The 12,544-nt window shown below is 43.0% G+C and overlaps 1 long non-coding RNA gene across 3 annotated transcripts; it reads right to left on the reverse strand.

The window, feature by feature from the left end:
• Positions 1-1,614: 1,614 nt before the first annotated feature.
• Positions 1,615-12,328, reverse strand: LOC148220026 (uncharacterized). 3 transcript variants are annotated; one of them, XR_015798977.1, is made up of 3 exons: positions 12,156-12,328; positions 10,577-10,838; positions 1,615-5,519 (listed from the first exon to the last, which is right to left on the reverse strand). It is a non-coding gene; the product is annotated as an uncharacterized LOC148220026 (long non-coding RNA). The 3 variants fall into 3 exon arrangements; XR_015798979.1 differs by lacking the exon at positions 10,577-10,838; XR_015798978.1 differs by lacking the exon at positions 10,577-10,838 and having other exon boundaries at positions 1,615-5,522.
• Between the last annotated feature and the right edge of the window lie 216 nt (positions 12,329-12,544).

Genomic DNA, 12,544 nt, shown 5'->3' on the forward strand with positions numbered 1-12,544 from the left:
CAGCCACGTACCACTGGCAGATGGAGGGACTACATTTAATGCCTCTCGGCAAAACTCTCCAGTGGTAGCGCTTCATTGGGGCTTCTCGATTGATGGTAGGAACCAAGAAGGCGAACCTTGGGGCATCCTCTGGGTGTAGGGGAATGTGGAGGAAACAGTCCTTGATGTCTAGAACAGCCAATTGCCAATCTCTGGGAAGCATCGTTGGAGAAGGCATCCCAGGCTGGAGTGATCCCATGTCCTCAATCACTTTGTTTATTTCTCATAGGTCATGGAGCAGCTTCCACTTATCCTTCCCTGGTTTCTTTATTACAAATACTGGGGAACATCACAAGCTAGTGGTCTCTTCCTATGTGGCCTTTAGCCAACTGCTCCTCTACAGTCTCGTCAAGCGCCTTAAGATTCTCCTTACTCAATGGCCACTGCGCTACCCATGTAGGGGTGTCGTCCAACCACGTTAATTTTTGGGTAGGAAGCTCCACAGTGTCTGCTTTTAAAAGTCCTCGGGGGTCTTAGGGATAATAATTTTGACTCCCCACTGGGACATGGTGTCTCTCCCTCGCAGAGGGCACTTGTACTCAGTGACCAATTTTACATCCGGCTCCTCAATTTGCAAAATGCTTCCTGATATCTTTGCCAATTTGCCACCTCCTACACCTTCGATTTTGCCAGCCACAGGTGTTAATTCCCAATGGGATGGCCACATCCTCTCGGGTATTATAGTCACATCTGCCCCTGAGTCAAGTACCCCTTCCACATGGAGGTGGCCTGATCCCTGAGTTAGGTTGCATGCCAAAGAGGGTTTTTCCTCACCTACCACTTCTGCCCAGTAGACTTCAGGTGATTTTCCATCTACTGGGACCTTCAATGTAATGGGAATGGCCTGGGCAAGGATTTGCCCCTCGACCGGGAAATATGGTGGTAGTGGGCAGCGTGCCAGGAGAATGAGGTGAGATATGGCTCCTTGATGGTTAGGGTTAGGGTTAGGGTGAGGAAAAACCCTTCCTCCAGAAGATATATTCTGTTAATGGGCCATTAAGTCCTACTGTACGACTGATAAGATTACATCATCCCGTTGGGAGATGCTCCAGCCAAGGGCAGGAGCCAAGCCTTTCCTACCTAGATAAAAAACTGGGGTTTGGGATGCTAAGGCAGTCCCTTCCACCTGGATCCCAGAGGAAAGTCGGACCTTTTCCACATCATCGCTGGACCTTCGGAGGAAAACTGCACCTTCTACAGGAGCACTGCTTCAACTGAACCACATCTGTCATCCAGGAGGACTGCAGCCACCATTTATACGGACTGCTACCAACACCCTGACTGACAGGGTGTCACGTTGTATTCTGACTCTGTTGGTGGTGGTTTTTCTTTTGTATTATTGCATGTATTTTATTTTTTCTCTTTTTTTTTCCTATTAAATTGCATTACTGACTTGGAGTCTCTCACTGGTTTTGCTTTCAAACCAACACAATAACTAACAGGGGTTGCCCAATTCAAGTACAGCAATACCCACTCTCTTTAGAAGGAAGAAAAGGGTTACAGACATATTAGTGCTTATCTTCTTTTTTCCTCTGCCTTCTGTCAGAGTCAGGATTGAAAGCACGAGAGATGAAGTTTCGTGTTCGGACTCAGTTGTTTATTAATTCTTATCTATAGTACAGTGAGTGGTACAGCACTTCTAGCTGACAAGCTAAAAGAGAAAAACCTGGAGCTGTATCTCACTCGTTACAAGGTCTTTTAAAGCCAAACTGTCCAATTAAAATCTAAACACCTACATTATTTTTACTTTTGACATAATGACCAAACACCAGTGACCCGCAGTGCTGCATTTTCCATCTAATCAAAAAATACTACCTAAAACCAAGAAAAGGAAGGAACAAGAAGGAAGAAAAAGCCAACACCCTAAAACTTCAATTTTGTCCCATACCTATTACTATATTCTAAAAGCCCAAATTCCAAACCCTTCACCATGTGATATTACACACTTCTATTCAAACTACACACCAGTGATTCCAACTCCATCACTCAGTTTTGGAAGTCTTCTCCAAGGCCTCCGGTCAAAAGCAGTGTTGTTTTGGGGATCAGTGTCCGATAGCACAGAAAGTTCAAAACTCCCAGGCTTCAGGGTTCCAACACAGACAGTAATTCAAGAATTAATTAAAGATGGAAGTCTAAAACCATGTATGTCTCCCCACAGTACCCCCATATTACCAGTAAAAAAATGAAATGAGACATACAGGCTTGTCCATGACCTGAGAAAAGAAAATAAAAGAGCTATAGATCAATATGCCATGGTACCAAATCTCCCCATCGCATTGGTGGTTTAGTGATAGACCTCAAAGATGCCTTTTGGACTTGTCCCCTAGCAGAAGAGATATATTTGTTTTCGAATGGGAAGAGTCTGATACAGGGATAAAGCAACAATTGAGATGGAGAAACTACTCCAAGGATATATTGAATCTCCTTACTTATTTGGACAAGCCTTGGAAGAGGTACTACAACTTTTCCCTATTGTACCTGAAGTAAAATTTATTCAATATGTTGATAGTTTACTTATCTCAGGGGAAGATGAGGAAAAAGTCCGAGAATTTACCATATCGTTACTAAATTTCTTGGGAAACCAAGGACTTATAGTATCAAAAGAAAAACTTCAACTTGAGGAAAGTGAAGTAAAATACTTAAGATATATAATAAGCCAAGGGAGCTAGTGATTGAATCCTGAAAGGACTACAAGTATAACGTCACTCCCTCAGCCAAAAACTAAAAAGGAAATAAGTAACCTTTTGGGCTTGTTAGGATATTGTAGGATATGGATAGAAAGGAATATCCAAGCTGTGAAATTCTTATATGAAAAATTAGTAAAAGATGAAATTACATGGAGAAAAAATGAGCAGAAATTTGAAAGTTTAAAACAAAAATTGATCAGTGCACCTGCTCTAAGTCTTCCTGCTTTAGATAAACCTTTTTACTTGTTTGCAGATGTGAAAAATGGGGTAACCCATGGAGTCCTAGCCCGAGAGTGGGAGGGGGTCCAAGAAACCAGTGGCTTGCCTGTCAAAGTTGTTAGACCCTGTTAGTAGGGGATGGCCAACCTGTATCCAGGTGGTAGCTGCCACCGCCTTCCTAGTATAAGAATGCAGAAAATTAACTTTTAGAGGGAAATTAAAAGTGCACACCTCACATGCAGTCAGAAATATTTTGAATCAAAAAGCTGAGAAGTGGATCAGGGACTCTCTTGAATGTTGAAATATGAAGCAATTCTAATAAAGATGATCTAGAATTACTTACAGATAAACACCTTAATCCTGCCAGGTTTTTATATGGAGAACTAGTAGAAGAACTAGTGCGTGATTGCTTAGATATCATAAACTATCTGACCAAAGTGAGAGAAGATCTGTCTTGGGGGTTGAATTGTTCCCTTTTCTTTCTGTGGAATTTTTCCCATTGTTATGCTAAGTATTTGTGGCTACACCTTAGTAGTAACAGTTTCTCTCGCAGGGGGGTGGGGACAGGGGGAATACCAGAAAAGGAAAGGTGGGACAGGGAGGCCTGCTCTCTAGCTCTCTCGCTCGCTCATGGAGTCAGAGGAAGACGACCGGGGCTCCTACCTAGCATCATCCCCTCTATCCCAACACTGGAAGCCATGTTCCCTGCTGTCAGACATAGCACTGCTGCCTTCCCGCTTTATCCTACTACCCCCGGACACTCTGCTGAGCACCATGACCAACACCGTGAGGAGGGAGTCGCTCCTCCATCTCTCTCACACCTGGGTCACTGCCGCCATCACTCCAGCCCTCTTCGACTGCGTGGGACCTGCCCTGCCCCCACCACTGGTAACAGCACAGGGAGAGGGAGCCTGTGGCCAAAAAGGACTGGAACTGAGCTATACTGTTCTGTTTTGTTGTCAGTTTTTATAGCTGTTGTTGTTTCTTTTGTTTGCCTTGTTAGATATTTTAGTAAAGAACTGTTATTCCTACCTCCCATATCTTCTGCCTGAAAGCCCCTCATTTCAAACTATAATTGGAAGGGAGGGGGTTGTACTCTCCATCTCAGGGAAGGGGTTCTTGCCTTTCCTTAGCAAATACCTGTCTTTCAAACAGAGACAATCTGACAGACCAACCCCTCCAGGGGAGGAAGCAATTATACATCCATAGATTGTTATGGCCGCTGCAGGCGGCCATAACAGGACCCTGCCAGCTGGGAAGTCTGTGTCATAATATATAGTGAGACTGGAACGATGGAGTTGCTGAAAAACAAAGAATTTTTAAAGTAAAAAAAACAAACTTAGAAATGGCATGGTGCAAGGGGCAACCTCCAAAGACCTCGAAACCCAGAAAGCACGGAGGTATATAGATGGGATGCAGGGTACAGGATCCAATCAATAATGAGGATAAGGAGCAAAATCATATATGTAGCTGGCCGCCAGCCAACCATATATCGAAACCAAGAACATCTTATTTGTAACAAACTTGTTAACATATTAGTTCCCATGAGACAACTCTTCTTTCTGTTCTCTCACCACGATGTGAAAGGATGTCCTTCCTCCTAGCTAGGTGTCTTCCAGGGTTTGAAGCTGAAGCTCTCTGCATCTGCAGGTGAAGCCAGCTTTCTGTCAACCCCAATTTCCACATCTCCCCCTTCCTTTTGTACCAAGAACACCCTCTGTAAATATCCCTTAATAACCTTAAACATACATCTGATCAAACATGGAAACAATATTAACACTACAACGATTATAAAAATCAATTACCCTGTCTTGGCCAGTGAAGCCACCCACCCTGGTAGACCCCAGTTCCCAAATAGACCAAAAGTCCAATCCTCATCTTGTTTTTGGAGTTTCTTGACCCCTACTTTAAGAACTTGAATACTATAATAGATGGATTTACTGTGGTCTGAGAGATTCATGGAGCACATGCCCTTGAAGTCCTATCAGCGATGTCCCTGAGCTAGCAAAAAGAAGCCTATAGCAGCTCTATTTTGAAGAGTGGTATGTCTGATGCTGTCATTAGCTCACTCCGAAACACGGAAAATCTCCACAAATCGTGAAAGTTGGAGAGTAGGTATGTATTTATTCAGCACTGAGATGCATGGGGATAGCTCCTCCAAAAGCATGCATGCCCTCAGCAACACTTATCCCTCTATTTATTCCTTGAAATGTTACATAGGCATTCAGTTCCACAATATGCCTATACATATTCATTTTCCTAGCCCCACCTAGCCTCGCTTCATATTATAATGAGCTAAAAGTCCTTCAGCGCTTGCACAGTGCTTTCTGGTGGTCATATGGTGGTCGTACAGGATGAAGTAAGCAGTCTTCCTCAAAGCTGAACTTTTCACCTTGCCTCCTTGCGCATGCTCCCTGGTCTTTTAGTCGCAGTTCAAACCTCAAGACTGGTTTTGGCTGGTTTAGGGGTCCGGAAGATCTTCCTTATCACAATAGCCTTGCATCCTCTCATCCTGCTTTTGAGCCATGGTTTCTTCCTTATCACAATAGCCTTGCATTCTTGCATTCTCTCATCCTGCTTTTGCAAGCACAGTAAATGTTAAGTAAGCAAGATACATTGTCTAGTCAGCTACCCCTAATCAATCACTCTTTAACTCCTAACTCCTTTGCCTCAACTCAATGCTTTAGATGTAGCATTGGTTTGACTACTTAGCCAACACCCAAGACTGTCTAACATTTTTTAAGCTCTGGCTGCAGCACCCCAAGGAACCAATGCGGTTGCTGCTACTCTTTGTCTGAAATTCCAACATTTAATTTCATCTTTACAATCTCCTTCAAATTGGTGAATGAATCTTTTTTGTCTAATGTTTCTGTTAAGGATCATTGTGAGGTTGGCTGTTAGCATAGTAAGCCTCCCCAAGCTGCATGGTGTGCCCTTGATGTGTGATGGGATAGCGGGCCATGCTCTGTCTCCACAAATGAGAAAAGTTCCCAATGGTAACTGTAATGGGGAATCACTGGACCAGGAGAGAATAGATGAGGTGTAATTACACCATATGCTTTCATTTCTGTAGACAGGATGATGAGGGGGAAACATCCCACCATACATTTGCTTATCGCTTATTTTTTGGATGTCAGTGCTACTATGTAGTTTTTGTATTCCTTCTATCTTATGAATGTAATGGAATTTATAACACAGAAGTCCATTTTGACAGAGCCTAAAATTTCCAATTCTTGGGGTTCTAGTGGTGCATGCGGCAGGTCTCAGGCCCAGTAATTCCAGTTATCAACAGGGTTGTGAATCCATTTATTGTGAGGACACAGTTTACGGATGGTCTTTTTGATTAATGGCCACTAATCCGCTGGTAATCCTAGTAAGCAGGTGGAAAAGGGGTTGTTTGGTGTAACTACTGATAGACACAGGGTTTCTTGTTGAGTGATGTTAGCTAGTGTCATCCAAACATTTTGTTTTGGTTGCTTGACTTTCCAGGACTTTGCAAGGAGCATGGCGTAGATCAGGATGGCTGCAGTGAGCAGGGGTACTCTAGGGGTAATGCTTGGTGGAGTAATCTGTGAAAAAACTTAAGAAATTAGTGACACTTAAAAGATTAGGTGTTTGGGAAACTGATAAGATAGGGAGATTTTGCAGTGGGTAGGTGGCAGTCCTCAGGAAATATTTTCCTTGTGTCCTCCTTGTGGTTCTTGATTGTGTTCTTGCAGTGGCTGTAAGAATGGCTTAATGTTCTTAGCAGGAACTGACCAAGGTCCTTTATCTGTTGAAACACAAGCATAACTCTTCCCCCAAGTAATTATTGGAACTGGTCCTAAAATTTGGTGTGTTTCTGGGTCCTTAAATAACACTGAGAGTCTTTCTTTTTGCTGTGCTTGTGTGGTATGTGAAAAATGCCTGATAATTGGGGGGTTAGGTTCCATGAATGAATTATTTAGGAAATTGAAAACATACACTGCTTTGCTGGATAGTGTGTCTATTCCTTCCTTTTGTTGTTCTAAGGGCATTTTAGGGAACCATGGGCTCTTTCAATGATAGATTGGCTTGTAGGGGAGTGAGGAATGCCTGTTATGTGTGCTATTCCCCATAAATTAAAAAACTGTTGTACTCTTTGGGAGATATAAGCTGGACCATTGTCTGTTTTAATTTCTTTTGGTATTCCTGAAGTGGAAAAGGCTTGTAAAAAATGCTTAATGTCATCTTTGGCTGCCTCACCTATGTGAGCAGAAGCAAAGATCACTCCTGAAAATGTGTCAATGGAAACATGTATATATTTAAACTTCCCAAAAGGTGCATAGTGCGTGACATTGCTCTGCCAAATTTATAGGCTATGAAGCCCTCTAGGATTTATTCCTATTCTAACAGATGATAGAGAACATTTTTGGCAGTCAGGGCATGTGGCAACAATTGCTTGGGCCTGATCCTTAGTGATATTAAACATTCGATTTAGAGCAGCAGCATTCTGGTGGAAGAAAGAATGACTCAGGTGTGCTTACTCATAAAAAATTTGGCAATGTAGGCTGTACAGTCATGGCGAGGGTGTCAGATCTCACATTTCCTTCTGCAATAAATCCTGGTAACAAGGTGTGTGAATGTATATGCATAACAAAATAGGGATGCTGCCTCTGAGAAAAATAAAAATTAAATTTTTAAGCAAAGAATACAATTGATTATTAGGAACTGTCTTAAAAAATTACTTTTCAGCTCTTTCCACAATTTCTGTGATATAAGCAGAATCAGTAATAAGATTAAACGGATTTGTAAATTTAGAGAAGGCCTTAACAACAGGTGCTAGTTCTACTATTTGCGGTGACCCCTCTATGGTCTCAATATCAGATTTCCAATCCTATGTTACTGGGTCTTGCCACACTACAACTGATTTGTTAGACCGCCCTGATCCATCAATAAAGATGGTAAGTGCATTGAGGGGTATATCACTTTTCAGTGGCTTAGATATCAAATTAGGAGAGGAATGCAGCAATTTATATTTGGGGAAATGAATTTCAATCTGCCCAGTAAAACTTTCTAGTGCAATTTGCAAATGTTCTGATTCTTGTAATAGGCAATTTAAATATAGAGAAGTCACTGGTAAAAATACTACAAAAAAATCTTGGCCTGAAAGGGACCTTAGATGTGATCTAGCCTTTATAACAAGTTGAGTCATCATTTTTTATTTTGTGGCAATAGTTTTCCCTGGTTGGTGAGGTAGGAAGACCCATTCTAGAATCAACAAAGAGTCAGGTAATTTGGGATCCCATTGAAAAATTAGAGCATAAAGTTTAGGTCCATTCCGTAGAACAGCTAACAAAAATGGCAAACTAGGATTTGTTCAATGAGCCTGCTGAGTTGAAATGGCCTGAGACACTTTATCTAAGGCATCCATAACCTAATTGGTTAGATGTCTGGGTGAATTTAGCTCTGTGTTCCCCTTTAGTAGGTGAAACAATGGTGCTGTTACTGTATGGACTAGAAATCCTGAATATTAGAATATAAAGTGTATAAACCATAATAGTAGTAGTAATGCTAAGGCTTGAAGACTGCAGTCCCCAGAGTAGGCCCTGGGAAACTAACTTAGGAATGTGCTGTGCTAAGAGCATGCAGAACCGTTAGTGATAAGGTTAAAGTATAAACATAAATAAAGTACTGGTGGTGGGAAGTGGCGTAAGAGAGAGATTGAGGAGGAGAACACTATAGTCCTAAGATAAGCAACCATGTAAGATTTATGACGCCAAAATGCTATCTTCAAGGTGAATGTATCTACAGAAGAATGTGTACTTCTGCACATAAACCATTTGTAAAAGGGGTATAAAAAACCCTCTAAAAAGGGAACCAGTGGGATCCTGATGTTGGACGCGAGTCCGCAGGTCCCCGGGCCCTGAATAAAGCACCGCATAAACTGACACTCTGTTAGTTTGTGTTTTACTTGGGGTTTCGGGCAGCAGTGCCAAGTCCTCATTAGTGATTTCAAGCAAAGGTCTAACCCAATTGATGATTCCAAGCAGCTTTTGTAAATAGTGGAGTGTCTGGGTTTTCATTTAGTTGTATTGGTTGTGGCTGGATAGTTTGGGAGCTGATGTGGAATCCTAAGTATTTCCAGGTTGGCATCTGTTGGATTTTTTCTTTGGCGATGGTGAGTCTTGCCTGCTGGACCACTGCAGTAGTAGCCTTTAGAACATTGTCTAGGACTGAAGTGGTCTCTGCTGCCATGAAGATGTCGTCCATGTAGTGATAGATGATGGTCTGCAGGTGTTCCTTGCAGACTGGATCTAAAACTTGGTCTACAAACCACTGGCAAATGGTGGGAGAATTTTCTATGCCTTGAGGCAGCACAGCCCAGTGGTATCTTTGGAGTGGGGCTTGCCGATTGATACTTGGGACTGAAAAAGAAAATCCTCAGGATGGAGCAGAATCCTGAAGAAGCAGTCTTTTAGGTCGATGACAACTAGCTCCCATTCTTGTGGAATCATTTCTAGGGATGGCAAACCTGGTTGTAAAGTGACCATATCCTTGATAACTTCATTTACCTTTCATAAATCTAGTAACAGTCACCATTTGTTACCATTAGGTTTTTTAATTACAAAACAGGAGTGTTCCAAGGACTGGTGGTGGGTATGATATGCCCTTTGTCTAGTTGTTCTTGTACTAGGCTCTTAAGCGCGACAAGCTTTTCTTCTGCAAGGGGCTATGATCCTTCTGCAAGGGGCTATGATCCATCCATATTGGTATTTCTGTTGTCCAAATCAATTTTGGGGTGTCGCGCATCTCAATGGCTGCACCTAAAAATTTGTTTCAATCTGTGTTCCCCATTGGGACAAGATGTCCCCCCCATAAAACTATGGGGGTCTTTGTCCTTACCACAAAAGGCCTTGTGGTGGCAATGCGGCCTTCAGGACCTTCACACTTGATTAGATTTGTACTCTTGTAGCTGGAACTGTTTCCCTCAATTATTGACAGGATTTCTGATGCTGGTATAAGGGTCCATTCAGGGGGCCAATAGTCCTTAGAAATAACAGCCACATCTGATCCTGTATCCACTAGTCCTTTTAAAGTGATCCTTTTGTTGTTACACTCTAAAGTACTGTCCAGTTCGGGTCTGTGACAACTGATGACCTGAGTCCACACGGCTAAGGACTCTGGTGTATTGTCACTGTCTTGTTCTGGGAGCAAGATGGCTTGGGCAATGACGAGTCCTTGAGGGATGAAGCACAGAGGATCTGGGCATATAGCCAACACTATAATTTTCTGTTTAGAAATCACTGAAAGAACAGATGGTAAAACAAAAAATCCCTCTGTTGTTGATCTGCATTTACCCAGTATAAGAAGTTCACAGTCCCAACTTGTCCCATTGAAATAATGTGGGTAGAGAAGTCCATGATGATTACTGACTTGGCACTTGCCAAGTCCAGTTGGGCACCTGGGAGCAGGGTTGTTGGAAGGTCGTTGACTATGTGCTAGAGCTCTGAACCACTTGGCCTTCAATGACAGAGGGCATCATCGGCTGGGGCATTTGTATCCTCGTGTGTCGCCATCTCGTGCTCAGCTGGCAGTTTCCTGGCTGCAGCCCGTGAATGTTCTGCTGCCTAGGGCAAGATTGGTTAGTACCTTGGAAATTACCCCCATACCTGCAAATCCTAGGAGTAGGTTTCACTCCTAGCTGGGGGCAGTTCCTTTTGAAGTGCCCATCCTCTCCACAGTGGAAACAAGAATTCTGATTTGGATGGTGATGCTGCTGTTGCCCTTGGGATGGTATTACCTTCATGGCGGCCAGAGCTTCTGCAACGCCCTGCAGAATTGCTTGTGCCTGAAGAGTCGCTGAGTGCTCTGGTGTACCGAGCCAGTTCCAAGCCTCTATCATTTGAGTTAAAGTAGGTTCTGGTTCAGACGCTAAAGAGTAAAAAAACCTTTTTACATTCTGGGTTGGCATCAGAGACAGCCAGCTTTCTAAGAAGCTCCTCTTTGGCCCTTGTAGGATTTGTCTATCCAGTGCGATTTTGAGTCTATCTATAAATTTCATGTATGTTTCTGTAGGGCCTTGTTTTATATCCACAAAGTCTAGGCTAGAGGTAATCCCATCTGGTACCTGCATCAAGGCTTTATTAGCTGCATCCTTGATGTCATTTAGAACAAGCCTGGGGAGACTGGCTGCTTTTTAGTGCGGCTATATATAGGCTCCTTCGCCCATCAGCTGGTCTAGTATTAATCCAGCCTCTGCTTGAACCCCTGAAGAATCTTGTAATAATTGGTTTTGAACCATAGTATTCTGTTACAGTCTAGAGAATTATATGTTTGGGAAACAAGTTATGGGATGTCTTAGCTTAGAAGCTAGAGGTTAGGAATGTAACCAATAAAGGTAGATAGTTTAGTAGAAGGATTAGAAGTTGACAAAGATTGATTGTTTATATATGATAACATTCAGAGACAGCTAAATACACATATGCAAGCATTTAAGCTAAATCAATATACATTAGAAAATACTCAGAGCCAGCCAGGGGAGACCTATACATCATAAATTTTGACACTGAAACTAATAAAGACCAGAATGGAGGGATCAGCAGGTTAGGTAGTCATAGTAACAGGACAGAGGTAAAAAGTTTAGAGCAAGGTAAACGGTCCTTACTTCCTCCCCTGACGCCCCCGACTCATTCAAAAGACCACTGACTCAATATAGAGAGGAGACTACGCAACCGCAATGAGTATGCAACTAATTTTAATACCGAGCAGGGAATGGACGATGACAGGTAATACATATGTATAGGCGTCTTAGAATATGCATGACTTTTGTGAATAAATAGAAGGCTAAAAGCTGGGAGAGATCCCGCGTGTCCGCCCAGCACTGAAATAAACATATCCTTTTGACTAAACTGGTTGAAAGATATTTTGTCCTTGCCTTTCGTGCATCAGTTTACCAGTCTCTTCCATCCTCCTTCCCATAGAGTGTATTCAGTCAGGGACAGCAACATTATCATCATGTATTTTAAGTCATGTGGGGTCAGCACGTGCAGAGAAGGTAGCTATGATCAGATTATTTAAATAAGGTGATTCCCTGCCATATTCTCTGGCAGCTTTGCATAGCTCCTTCACTTTCCCATATACCAAATGCTCCCATTTCAGGTTAGCCCCCCTCCCTTGGTGAACAACTGGAAAGGCAGTGAATTTTGAAACCAAGTCCCAGTCTCCGTCCTCCACCGCAGTTTTGGATACCTTTTCCCAAGGGTCTTTGGTGTTACCGGGTCTAGAGGGGCTGAGGTCTTCTTCAGATGATGAGGACAAGGAGGATGGTGATGAGGGGGAATGTCCAGACACTAGAAAGACCTTCTTTTGGTTAGAAATAAGCTGGTGTTAAACCTTCCGCACGGACTTCATGGGCACCGCCATGTTGGAAATCGTCACTTCCAGAATCCCAGTAGACTTATTTCCGGCATCCCCAGTGGGGGTGCAGCCCGATGCAGAGGAGGTGGCAGGGGTGGAACCCGAGGTAGGGGGTGTCTCCCAACACACAGGGAGTGTAGCCCGGAGCAGGAGAGGAGGAAGCGAGGGTGGAACGCTGGAAATTACTGGCATTTTACAAGGGGCAGCAGAAAGGACAAGGA

The sequence above is a fragment of the Sturnus vulgaris genome, chromosome W (genome assembly GCF_052056855.1).
Source record: "Sturnus vulgaris isolate bStuVul1 chromosome W, bStuVul1.hap1, whole genome shotgun sequence".
In the NCBI taxonomy this organism is placed as follows: Eukaryota; Metazoa; Chordata; class Aves; order Passeriformes; family Sturnidae; genus Sturnus; species Sturnus vulgaris.